General features: G+C 38.0%; 1 protein-coding gene across 1 annotated transcript in view; it reads right to left on the bottom strand.

The window, feature by feature from the left end:
• LOC135207264 (cyclin-dependent kinase-like 3) overlaps positions 1-12,500 on the bottom strand; it is an 89,158-nt gene that overhangs the window by 43,344 nt on the left and 33,314 nt on the right. The gene's annotated exons all lie outside the window — the stretch shown is intronic.

Consider the following 12,500-nt stretch of genomic DNA (forward strand, 5'->3'; position numbering starts at 1 on the left):
TAGGGAATGTATTCTCTGGTTTGTTTGTTTGTATGGTGTTTTTACGTTGCATGGAACCAGTGGTTATTCAGCAACGGGACCAAAGGCTTTACGTGACTTCCGAACCACGTCGAGAATGAACTTCTATCACCAGAAATACACATCTCTCACTCCTCAATGGAATGGCCGAGAATAGAACTCGCGACCACCGAGGTGGGACGCCAACACCATACCACCCACGCCACTGACGCGCGTTAATGTATTCTCTGGGCCCTAGAACTTGCCCTGGATTTGGGGTGGGCCTTTCAACAGACGAAAGCGTAACTTTAAATTAAAGCACGCAGACATCAATTACAATATGCCCCTTTCCATTCGAATGTAAATGGTTTGATTGACTGATTATGTCTATTAAAACGTTATTGACACCGAAATAAAATTTAAATGGTCTAAATACTGTATTCATAGAGTCAATACACTTTTGTAATATAAAGATACAGTCTCAGAATATGCTATTTACTTATCTAGTGTGAACTTTGTGTTGGAAAGCCGTCAACTATCGATTTTCATTTAGCACTTATTATTTTATGTACAATGAAGATAACAAAGGATATATCAATTTCCTCTGTTATGTGGTTATAAATATCCAATCCGGCACTTCAGGGGTTTTAATCATTTTCATAGGATGAGTGCAACAAGGAAGATCAACAAGATTTATTCAGAATGTATTTACATCGCTCTTAAATATACTCGAGTAACTTACTTGTTACAGAATTACCCTAGTGTTTCCAGTAATGGATTGGACTGAGATATAAAATTAGGCCAAAGACCAAGCGTTGGGACGTATGGGATAATTCAGTTTTAAAAACAAAGTTAAAGATGAAATTTACGATTAAAAATAAACAAGCACATAATCACAATCATCACACACACACACCCCAATAGATTAAAACACTCCAAAAAATACGTTTACACAAATTAATCGGCTCCAATAAATGCATTTACACAAGTTGTTACCAATCTTAAACCTCCACAAAGCGTGGCTATCGCTTTAAATGTTAATATACTGATGAATACTCGCATATACGCCGCTGTACTAATGCTTGATTTGTTCTCAATGCCGACTCAAGGTTTCAAGTGATTAATATTAGATGGCTATGTAAATTCTAGTGCTTTTTATTCCCTGTCGTCTGTGGTATTATCATTGTGGTATATTAAGGGGATTAAAAAGAATGATTTCATATGATCGTGATTCACGGAGGAAATCTAAAACTGAGCAAAAAAAAAGAAGAAAAAAAAAAACTGGAGCAGTATAGCGTGGGTGCTTCTTCCTCTTTCCATGACATGGGGCCAATGCTGGTAAGATTGCCATGCTGATTCCTTGTATGTAAGTGTTACGTATTCTTCTGAAAAATAATTGTGCAGAGAAACTGAGAGTGAAAGCGATAAGAGAGAGAGAGAGAGAGAGAGAGGAAGCAAGTAAAGTGGAGGATGACGTTTTGAGCTTCAGCGAGGGAGCATTAACACTCAAAAGCCAGACTGCCTCCTTAGTTTGTTAAAAGACATTGACAACTATTCCCATAAATTAAATAAATGAAAAGGTTTCTCAAGCAAAATGCAATTTGGTTATTCTAAATCCTTTCCTTTACGTGTTAATACTAAACAGAAATATATTTCACTTTCAGGAAAAGTACATTATCCTAAATCATTTACATAACGCGAATTTTAAAAACCGAAGCCATAACAGCGTCAAAGTCTGTTTACAGAGGGATCTTATGAGTCAACTGGTTTCCTGATTTTGGTCAACTGATTTCCTGTCTTTTGAATCAGTAAAAACGTGATATCATTAGAATGATTTTTCCTTTCCATGGCCGATCGTAAACGCACGTGAAAAGATCAATTCCTGATGTTGGTGAAAAGGGTAAACACCTTTAATCCGATTTTTAAAAAATCGCTGATAGAAGTGTCTTTCGGAACTACAAGACACCCCCAGCCAAACCATCGCATCATATTCTCAGTTCTTTTGAGAATGGAAGTCATTACTTTATCTGCTGAGCAAACTTTCATATACTTGATCAACCACCCTTTAGGAAGGGGACTGCCGTTAGTGCAACTCATGCGGTACACTGTAGGCATGACTTAAGGTTCTTTGCAGCGTCTCTGCGGCCAACAGCTGCAAACCCTTTCATTCGTTTTACTGTACCTCCATTCATGTTATCTTTTTTCCACCTTACTTTCCACCCTCATAGATCCCACAGGTTGTTTGTTTCTGTTTTGTTTGTTTGTATGGTGTTTTTACGTTGCATGGAACCAGTGGTTATTCAGCAACGGGACCAACGGCTTTACGTGACTTCCAAACCACGTCGAGAGTGAACCTCTACCACCAGAAATACACATCTCTCACTCCTCAATGGAATGGTCGAGAATCGAACAAGCGACCACCGAGGTGAGAAGCAAACACCAAACCGACCACGCCACTAAGGCGCTGATCCCACAGGTTGGCCCTTGGCCTAAACTCTATATTCCATTAATTAACCACGGCATCTGATAGACCGGGGCTTTGGAACTGTTGCATATGAACAGGAACACAGCAGTCGATTATGGCTACAATAAACAATCTTTGAAAGTAGTGGAGACAGCAGAGCTGCATCAGTATTTGAGTCCCAAGTGACTTTTCATCTACAGTCTTCCGTTTAAACACACGCCTTGGATTATTTTTGAACATGGCACTCTTTTTGACTAAACACAATAAGTCATACAGCAATTTACCAGTGGTCGAATACTTTTAAATTGCCTAAATTGTTTTATAATGAATTATCATTGATAAAACGTGTTACAACGAGCATGTGGTGGCAATCGCGAACATGTATTCAAAATCCCAGAATATCACAATTTGCTTGCAAGGCACTCTCTAAGTAGCCAATCAAATTTATAATGCATATATGGTAACTTACACAAATTTATAGCATGTTTCACCTGTAAAGTTCGCCAACATTTGAGAAAATCTTTCGTTAAAACATAAGTAATTATTTCTAATAAAATCGTTGCCAAAAAAATACGTATTATACGGGCTGTAATATATTAAACATACTTATTCTGAATAACCATATTTATAAAATAAAAGCAATACCAAGGAAAAGACAGGGGCTGTCGCAGAATTGCCTTCTTTCAGCATTAAAAGTCCACAAAGAGAATAATAAAACCTTCTCGCACGTTGAATAGTAATGTATGTAAATTCCCAAGCCCATATTGAACTGAGTATTGTTATAAAATGGTCACACAAAGGCTACTCTTACAGATTTTTAAAACTAAATCTGGAAAACCAGTACAAGTAAGTTTAAACAGAATGAAAGTAGAGTTCCGTGAGTTGTGCAACACGGGTGCAATAATCGGATGGAAAGCTTCCATCTTCAGCGGGAAAAGAATCGGGGAGAAATTTGGAAAAGTTGCACCGACTCACCCAGCCCTCTCCCCTTCACTGCTTCTCCAGCAAGTTTAATTGCCGGAAAATCAACAAAGAAAATCTGGCAAAAGTAGGTCAGAAGGATAATTTCTCCTTAATCACACCCTTGGTTGATGCCATGCTTAATGATGATGCATATCATGTGCTGGAGGGTAAATGAACCCATTAAGCGCGTCAAAGAAAAAAAAATGGAAAGAAATTCCCTTACGCCTCTTGGTGGTAGTGCTTGCATCGTTAGCTCCTTCCATGAAACTGTAAATCATTGTTATCCTCTTTGTAAAGCACCTTTTACCTCAATTAGGACTTACATAATTTTTAAGTAAAATGACATACACATACACTTTACCGCCATGGTACACAGGATACAGAAAAAAAGCAGGAAACTCTACCATTTCTTTTGTTTACATATACATCTACTTATTTAATTATTGCTCTATTATTTTTTTCCTTTTGTTCCTCCTCAGATCTGGAAAGCATTGGTCTACTTCCACAAGCAAATGGCGACAGGGGCCCTTGTCACTGCAGGCAATGCAGGACACTGTTCCTTGAAAATCGATCACGGATGTCTGCAGTTCAAAAAGAAATGAGGAAATGAATAGATCCATAAACGAACACGAACTACAACGCCTAGAACACACTTTGTCTGCTCGTCTGTCTAATATCCATTTTTCATTCATCATAATCCCCTTTGGGTCGCATAGCTGTCTTCCAAATGAATTCAGTTCATCACAAGAAAAATGAGGCCGAAAAACCGCCACAAGATTAAAAGAAATCGTCGTCCTTGGCACTGTCTCAAACGTCAACAAGGCCATTAATCTGGCCATCTAATAAGGGCACACAGTTTATTACCCCATATACAGGCTTATCTCTTTTTTTTTTTTCTTTCATCGATCGTGATATTATCTTCGCTGGAGGCAGGTGGTGTTATTTTCCAACGACGGTTTCCTGGTATTGCGTGCCGGGATTTGAAATGTTTCAACATGCAGATACGCACGCTGGTAAAAGGTCAAGTGTGTTCACTTCCATGGAAAAATATCAATCTTAAAATATATAACAGATCACGAGAGGTCGATTTCAAGACGGTGTAACTATGAATCATAATAACTGCTCAGAATTTAAGATGATATTCGTATACGGGCGCCAAAAAAAAAAAAAAAAAAAAAATTAAATGTGCGCTCCGTCGACAAAACTTTGTAAAATCTGTAAAGTCCTGGTAAAGTCAGTTTGAAATAATTCTGTCAACGAAGCGAATGAATAAAAGAGAAAACTTGCAGACTTCAAAATCTCGACATACCAAAGCAGCAAAATCCACTTTGTATCTGTGTCATTACATACACTCTTCATCAGTAAAATCTGATGTTTTAACCTAAGTAAGGGAGAAGTCCGAGAAAGTCAGTACCTGAAGCATTTACCCAGCAAATACTGAATCGGCCAATTACACCAAAACTTATTTTTCTACGTAAAATTTGACAGTTACTATTTTTCTTCTCTTGTATTTTCACACACGACATTACGTATCGTAATTAATCATTTATGTAAAGGATAAGATGGACCTCAATATTCCCTGAACTAACAATCACGTACGCAACACTAAAGAAAGCCGTAGGAAATGGATATCGATAACAATTGCGGATCTTGACACCGAGCGAGGGCGTTAAAGGTCAAAAGGTCTCGAAGAACGATTCATTCCATCGGCAAAGTATATATAGGCTTTATATACTTTGCCGAAACCATACTTATTACTAACTAATGAACAAAATATGGTTCAGGTAAAGATAAAACTAGGGCACTGTCGCCAAACAGGAAGGTAAATATATATTTTGGAGCTACATTATGACTGAGTCTAGGGGGTATTGTGGGTGATTTGTCTGTAAATCATGTTAGCTACTTTCTCTTAGGGACAACGATCAACAGAAAGGAAATTAAAATAAAGTTTCAGACATTAAATTTCTACTTCACTCTGCAAATATACCCTTTACTTGTATTCTGCGCTATCTTAAAATTTGTAAAAAGACGATAATGTTATATTTCTGACGCTTATCTTTCTTTTTATACATTTGGGTCGTATATGCATGGTTTCTTTTATTAAAAATCTAATTCAGATATTTACTAATACAGTGGTAATTATAATTACCGACGAAAAAATATTCCCCTTCTGAGAGAATTATAAAGCAAAGATGAAAATGAACCACTGGAGAATGAATGATGAAGCCAACGGTTCGTCTCACTTTCCTTCATTTCAAGTTCAACATCGATGGTCACTTGGGTTATAATATCGCCTACTCAAATCAAATCTTCGGGTAATCTTAAAACCACTGAATAAAAGTGCTTGAGGCGCCCTTTTCCCTTGACACTTGAATACACAAGGCACCTGATGAAATTTACCGACTACTCCGTGGGAATTCTGAATAGTAACTGTTGCTATTTACTGGTTTAGTTTGAAATACAGGGCAAATATGTAAGTTTTACTATGACCTCAATTCATTTGGTAACATTTAAACGGGAAAGTTATCTCCAAAAATCATTCTAATTTAAATTTATGTAGAAAGACTTTTAGTGCAAATGAGTTAATTTTTTGGAGACTAAGAATAGTATAACTAACCAGAACACTGACGTCACATTCCATTATTCAGCGTCCTAAGGAGCTATTGTGAAAACTCGACCAACATTCTTTTCTTTTGCACAGGAACAGTAATGGTCAGATTTCTATAAAACTATAATAAAGTAAACAAACCATGGTTGTGCAAAAATAAAGCACGGATGCTCTAATTTGGTGTATATTTAATGTTAATAAGATTAAATTTTCGATTTTTACTCTTTACGAGTTTGTGATTTCTGTAATTGCTAGTAATGTTAACTTCTTCCATGGTTTAATGATCCCCCCCCCCCTCTCTCTCTCTCTCTCTCTCTCTCTCTCTCTCTCTCATATATATATATATATATATATATATATATATATATATATATATATATATATATATATATTATATATATATATATACACATATATACATACTACATACATACATATTATATATATATATATATATATATATATATATATATATATACATACATTATATATATATATATATATATATATATATATATATATATATATATATATATATATATATATATATATATACACACATATATATATAGACAGATAGGCAAATGTGTGTCGGTTTCTTATTCAATTCTTTGAAGCGAAAACCTTCTCAAGAGTACGCATCATATTTTACTCTTAAAATTCGAGTGGGGTCACGCACTCCAACTATGAGCATCTTCGGTAAAGGATTTAACAATTCCTTGATAGGAAACTTACGGTCTTAACTACCAGTAAAACGAATACAACAAACAACTATCCTTAGGCTACTGTTCACGTGGAGAGAGTAAATCCGAAGAATAGTTGATACACTTTGAGTGATTATCGGGGAACAATTTCGAAGTCTGGCCTTTCTATTCCTGCTGTTTCATTTATTATTAATGATAAAGGGCCCCATACACTGAACGATTGTATGAACGACTGTCTGAAGGATTGCCGTTATCGACACACACACACAACTATTCAGACAGTACAAACGATCTAAGCACCGATTTCAGTCTGAACAAAGATTTTGTCTCGGGAAGACATGGCATCATCTGTAGAAGAGACGTGCGCGAAAGCATTGTATCGGCAGACAAACACATACATTGAACAACCTGTGTATGACAGGCATAAGTCACAGGCCAGCAACCTGGTCGTGACAGGTTTCAGCTGAGATCGTTCAGACACGAAACTCCGCCCACTTTTGCATTCAGACAAGCCGATACACAATGTTTTTACGAACGATACAGAGTGTCGTTCAGACAATCGTTCAGTGTATGGGGCCTTTAATGGCATTATCAAAGCACCTGATATTCCCATTTATGAAATTTTTTTGGCACATTTTCTAGAAATGCAAAGACCCCGTTAAGGTATAGTGCTGTCAGCGCAACAAACGTGGTGCACCGTGCACTGTAAAAATTAGTCCCATGGTGTTCGCAGCGTCCTCAAATCCTCTCGGTATTTTTATCAACAGTAGTTAGTTTAGATAGTTGAAAGGAATATCTAAGAAATTGGAACAATGCAATGTAATTTTAAGCCAAGGTCGAGATCCCGAGGTTAATGTGGAAAACTTTGCGTCATGTATTTTTTAACAGAAGGCATGCAAACGGAGATTTGAATTATAAGCTCAGCCCTGCTTCTGAGGGGTCCGTCAAAAGCCATTAAACTGAACCCCCACCCCACCCATTGCATTAAGATATAAAAGGTCATGACTGAAATTTAGAAGATACACGGCTAGCAAACAGTAATAGTTCAACAAACAAATTGCCTTTATGATCGATGATAGCTTCCATTACAAAAGAAATGCATTTATTTTCTTCCTACTTCTCTATAGAAAGGGATTTTAATAAGTTGACTGTGTTCAAGATAGTCTGAATATTTTAGTATTCAACATGTGTGTTTATAAGTGGATATGTTTATATATAAAAACGCACATCTTTCTATTTATCTGTCTACTATCACACTTTATATATTATATATATATATATATATATATATATATATATATATATATATATAGGTGGCGTTGTGGTTAGGCTTCACTGTACGTCCTGAATTTGTTGGGTTCGATGGTTCGCGCCAGTGAGTCAACAAATTTCTTATAGACTAAAAAATTCCCCCTCTGTTAACATAAATGCAAATATAATTCCGAGGTAGAGCGAATTAGATATTAAAGGACATTAGTAGCTCGATTTATGTATATGAATCACGGTAATGTGATATGACTCATATATATTTATGTATATATATACATATATATATATGTATATGTGTGTGTGTGTGTTAATTTACATGCGTCGTGTATATATATATATCTATATATCTTTATATGAGACTGGTAAAAATGTTCTGTTACAACAGAATTCCATCTAATACAAAGAGCCCATAAACATGCCAAAAAGTAGAAAGTAAGTACTATATTTCAGACTGTTGTTTCTCTGAAGAGGGAGACAGCAGTCTATGAAATATAGTACTTACTTTCTACATTTTGTTGTTTTTAAGGGCTTTTTTTATTAGATATATAAATAAGTATATATATATTATATTTGTATATATATCTCGGAGGGACATTTCCCGAATTGGCTGACTGCAAGTCAGTGACGGAAAAATCCAATAGTGACTTCGAACGCTGTGGACACGAAACCGAATCATACTAAGGGTCTGAACTCATTGCCGCCTAAACGCGAAATGTCACGGCTAAATGGCTTTCGCCTAAAAAGTGCTTCATATTTCGTACAGAGAGAAGGAAAGCGCGCGCGACTTCTCGTGATCACTACATCGCTCTCGCGGTTTTTGAGCGACTGCGGTTCGGGTTAATAGGCTCCCTTACTACCTGCGTAATGCATCGCAAACGAAAGAACTTGAAATAACCGAATGCTCATTTGCTCAGTCTCTCTCTCTCTCTCTCTCTCTCTCTCTCTCTCTCTCTCTCTCTACAATAAGCAACTATTCAAAAGGCTAATGAAGAAATGAAACATCGCCTATTATTTACCACTGCAAGCGTTGGGACCTATGAGGTCATTCAGCACTGAAAAGGAAACTGACAGTAAGAAGGTTTGAAATGTTTAACAGGAAGAGAACCTCGCAGTTGCACTATGAATCACACGTTAGAAGAGATTGGAAAGCAAGATTCAGATAAGAGAATATAAAAGGAGGTACATTAAAGGGAACGTAAGGGGTTGAGGGTTGCAGCTAAGGGCCGAAGGGACGTTGCAAAGAACCTTAAGGAATGCCTACAGTGCACCGCATGAGGTGCATTGACGGCACTACCGCCCTATGGGGATTTGTCACTGCAGGACCTATATTGAAGACACATTTGTCTACTCAGCGCCTCAGTGGCGTAGTTGGTATGGTGTTGGCGTCCCACCTCGGTGGTCGTGGGTTCGATTCTCGGCCATTCCATTGAGGAGCGAGAGATGTGTATTTCTGGTGATAGAAATTCACTCTCGACGTGGTTCGAAAGTCACGTAAAGCCGTTGGTCTCGTTGCTGAATAACCACTGGTTCCATGCAACGTAAAAGCACCATACAAACAAACATCTGCCTACTCTGCCAGAGATCCTTTTATGAACATCCTTCAGCGACAGAGGCGGCCTCTTCCCAGCCGCATAATTCCTCGACGAAGAGAGGTCATCATCATCCGTGAATCAATGACCAGCAAGAGAAGACCGAGAGCCATTCATCTTGTTCTTCAGGAGATCTGGAAACAGGAGGAAGAGACTGCAAGTTGCAGGCGGCAGGTAGGGATGGAGGGGGGGTTGGCGTGCGTGCTTGCCGAATCACGCCATCGCAGAGGAAGATATAAAGAAGAGGGGCCCGAGAAGAGGGGGGATGAAGAAAGAGTGAGGCATCACAATAAAAAAAAAATAAACGTACGGCACAGAACAGAGCTCATGTTGAAAGGGATCCGAGAAACCTCATGAAGAAGGCGTCAAGGTCGTCCTGTGATCGATAAAAGCCATGAGGAGCTTCTGGACGAGTACTATGAAATGATTCATTAAAAACGCTTCATAGGCATCCTATGACCAATTTAAACACCTATGGAAAGAGAAAGCAAATATGATGCCCCAGTATTCAATTATGCAAAAATATAATGCAATAAATTCATGAGCGATATATTTAGTCCGTTTCACATACAATAAACGTCTATGAAATTCACTATCAATATCCAAGTATTCTCTGCAGGAAAACCGAACGTAGAACTAAAGAAATGGGCACGGCTAGTGTGTCTCTATATAAAAAAAAAGGAACAAAACAATGACACTTCATTACAGCCGGCGGGTAATAAACAATGCCATTGGACGGGTCAGTGATAAACGTCACCTGCACACAGGAAGGGATGATAAAAATAGAGATGCTTTTAGCGTGATTGCTTAACCGGTTCCGTGTCTTCCAAATGAGATTTAGTGACATCGATTGGAGAAATGCAAAAAAGCAAAACGGAGAGAGAGAGAGAGAGAGAGAGAGAGAGAGAGGAGAGAGATTGTCCCAGCAGCTAATGTAAAAGTGTAAACCTTTCTTAATGATCGAGGAATACGAAATAGAAGATTGATGACTGAGCGATTCTATGGGTAAAGAATGTTGCACTGCGACGCTTGTAATGTGGCACGCGTAAGTATCAAATTTTCGGTGATCCTAACCATTAACATCATATGAGTAGTGACAACAATGACACGTAATCTCTTTTTTTTTTTTAAATCCGAATATTCCATCTACCCTCCAAGATCACGGGAAAAGGCTATCCATTACTTGCAACCATGCAAGGGCATGCAATCTCTCCGCATGAAGAGAATGCCAAGACAACCGTGCCAGGCATTTTTTCCCTTCCATTGTTTTGACTTTTGCAGCACTGGATGGAGTATCTCAGGATACTCAAGACCCTGATGTACACTGAGACACTTATATGCATATGAATGTTTAACGCATCACCGTGATTCATATGCATGCATTAAAATACAAATGTCCTATAATATCCAATTCGCTCTGTCTTGGAATTATTATATTTACATATATGTTAACCGAAGGTGGACTTTTTTGTTGATAATAATTTCGCCCTCTGGTGGATTCGAACTAACAGACAGAGGAGAAATCAGGACTACAGGGAGTTACCGACCCGGCCAACAAGTCGGTAACATTACTGCAGTCCTGATTTCTCCTCTGTCCGCTTGTGCGAATCCACGAGGGGACGAAATTATTGTTGTCAACTAAAAATTTCCCGTTCGGTTAACATAATATGATAATATATTAATTCCGAGGCAGAGCAAATGGGATATGAAAGGACATTTGTAGCTTAATGCATTTATATAGATATGTGCAAATATTAATGTAGCAAACACGAAAGATATGTGTCAACCCATAAATGAACTCCGAAGAAAAGTTCGGTGAGACAGTTTCACTCTTCCCGGTGAAATTGATTAACTATGCAAGACTAAATGGCAGTTTGCGTTGTTTCTTCCATTGCACAAGAAGACAGGTTGCCTCCCTTGCACGTCAGGGGTATTTAGGTAATTTTCCAATTTACAAACCGGATATACAACATACAATTTATGATATGAAGAAGAAACCGGAAGGATAGTCATGCGATACAAAAACATTTTGAAAGTTTTGTGCAGCACTCCATTCAAACAGTGGTAAGAAAGCAACAGCCCTTGGGTACAGAAAGCAACTTCAGAGCAATTCAAAGTTTCCAAGATGGGGGATAATTATGTACATGAAAACGTTGACAGGAGTTAGCTTGGAGTATCTCTTCTGTATTTTTCAAGGATGAAGTGATGAGGAACATCATGGAAAGAACAGGCGACTAAGGAGCAAAATTGCCAGATCAGAAAAAGGAAAGTTTGTTGAAGAAGGTACCTACCAGTAGACGACACCTGCACTTGATTTATGGGCTGCTTTATGAGCAAGAGCCCGCGCTGTTATAACGCCAGTTTAATCTCAAACAACATCTGCACATAAAATAGGGGTAGTTTATAGCAGTTCACAAAAACGAGAGATTGGTAAAAGAGCTGAAGTTTTTGTAAAACAGAGCTGAAAGTGAAAGTAGAAAGGCGAGAATACAAGGGTCAATACCAGCAAGGCAAATGGAGCAACTGATTTCGCATGGAAGTTCTGCTGGAAATGTTTAATTCTATCAAGTATTTGGGAGCAAAGGTTACCCATGATGGCAGGAGGAGAGAGGAGAGAAAACGCACATTAAGCGCAGAAAGGAAGGCAACAGGCTCTATGTCAACGTGCTGGCAGAACTGTGTCTGACACAGGTCAAGTCTGAGTGTATGGAAAGTGTGCTGAGGTTAATACACATAAGGAAGAAGGGAAGGAGCTACTTTATGTCTTTTTAGAATATGAATAATAAGAAAAGTTGGCAGTGCAAAAAAAATACTGATACACAACAAACTTGAGGTGAACAGGTAAGAATAGGACACGAGAGTGTCTTAAGGTGAGCCGATCACAAGGAGAGAACGTAAAATGACAA

The sequence above is a fragment of the Macrobrachium nipponense genome, chromosome 32 (genome assembly GCF_015104395.2).
Source record: "Macrobrachium nipponense isolate FS-2020 chromosome 32, ASM1510439v2, whole genome shotgun sequence".
NCBI classification, from domain to species: domain Eukaryota; kingdom Metazoa; phylum Arthropoda; class Malacostraca; order Decapoda; family Palaemonidae; genus Macrobrachium; species Macrobrachium nipponense.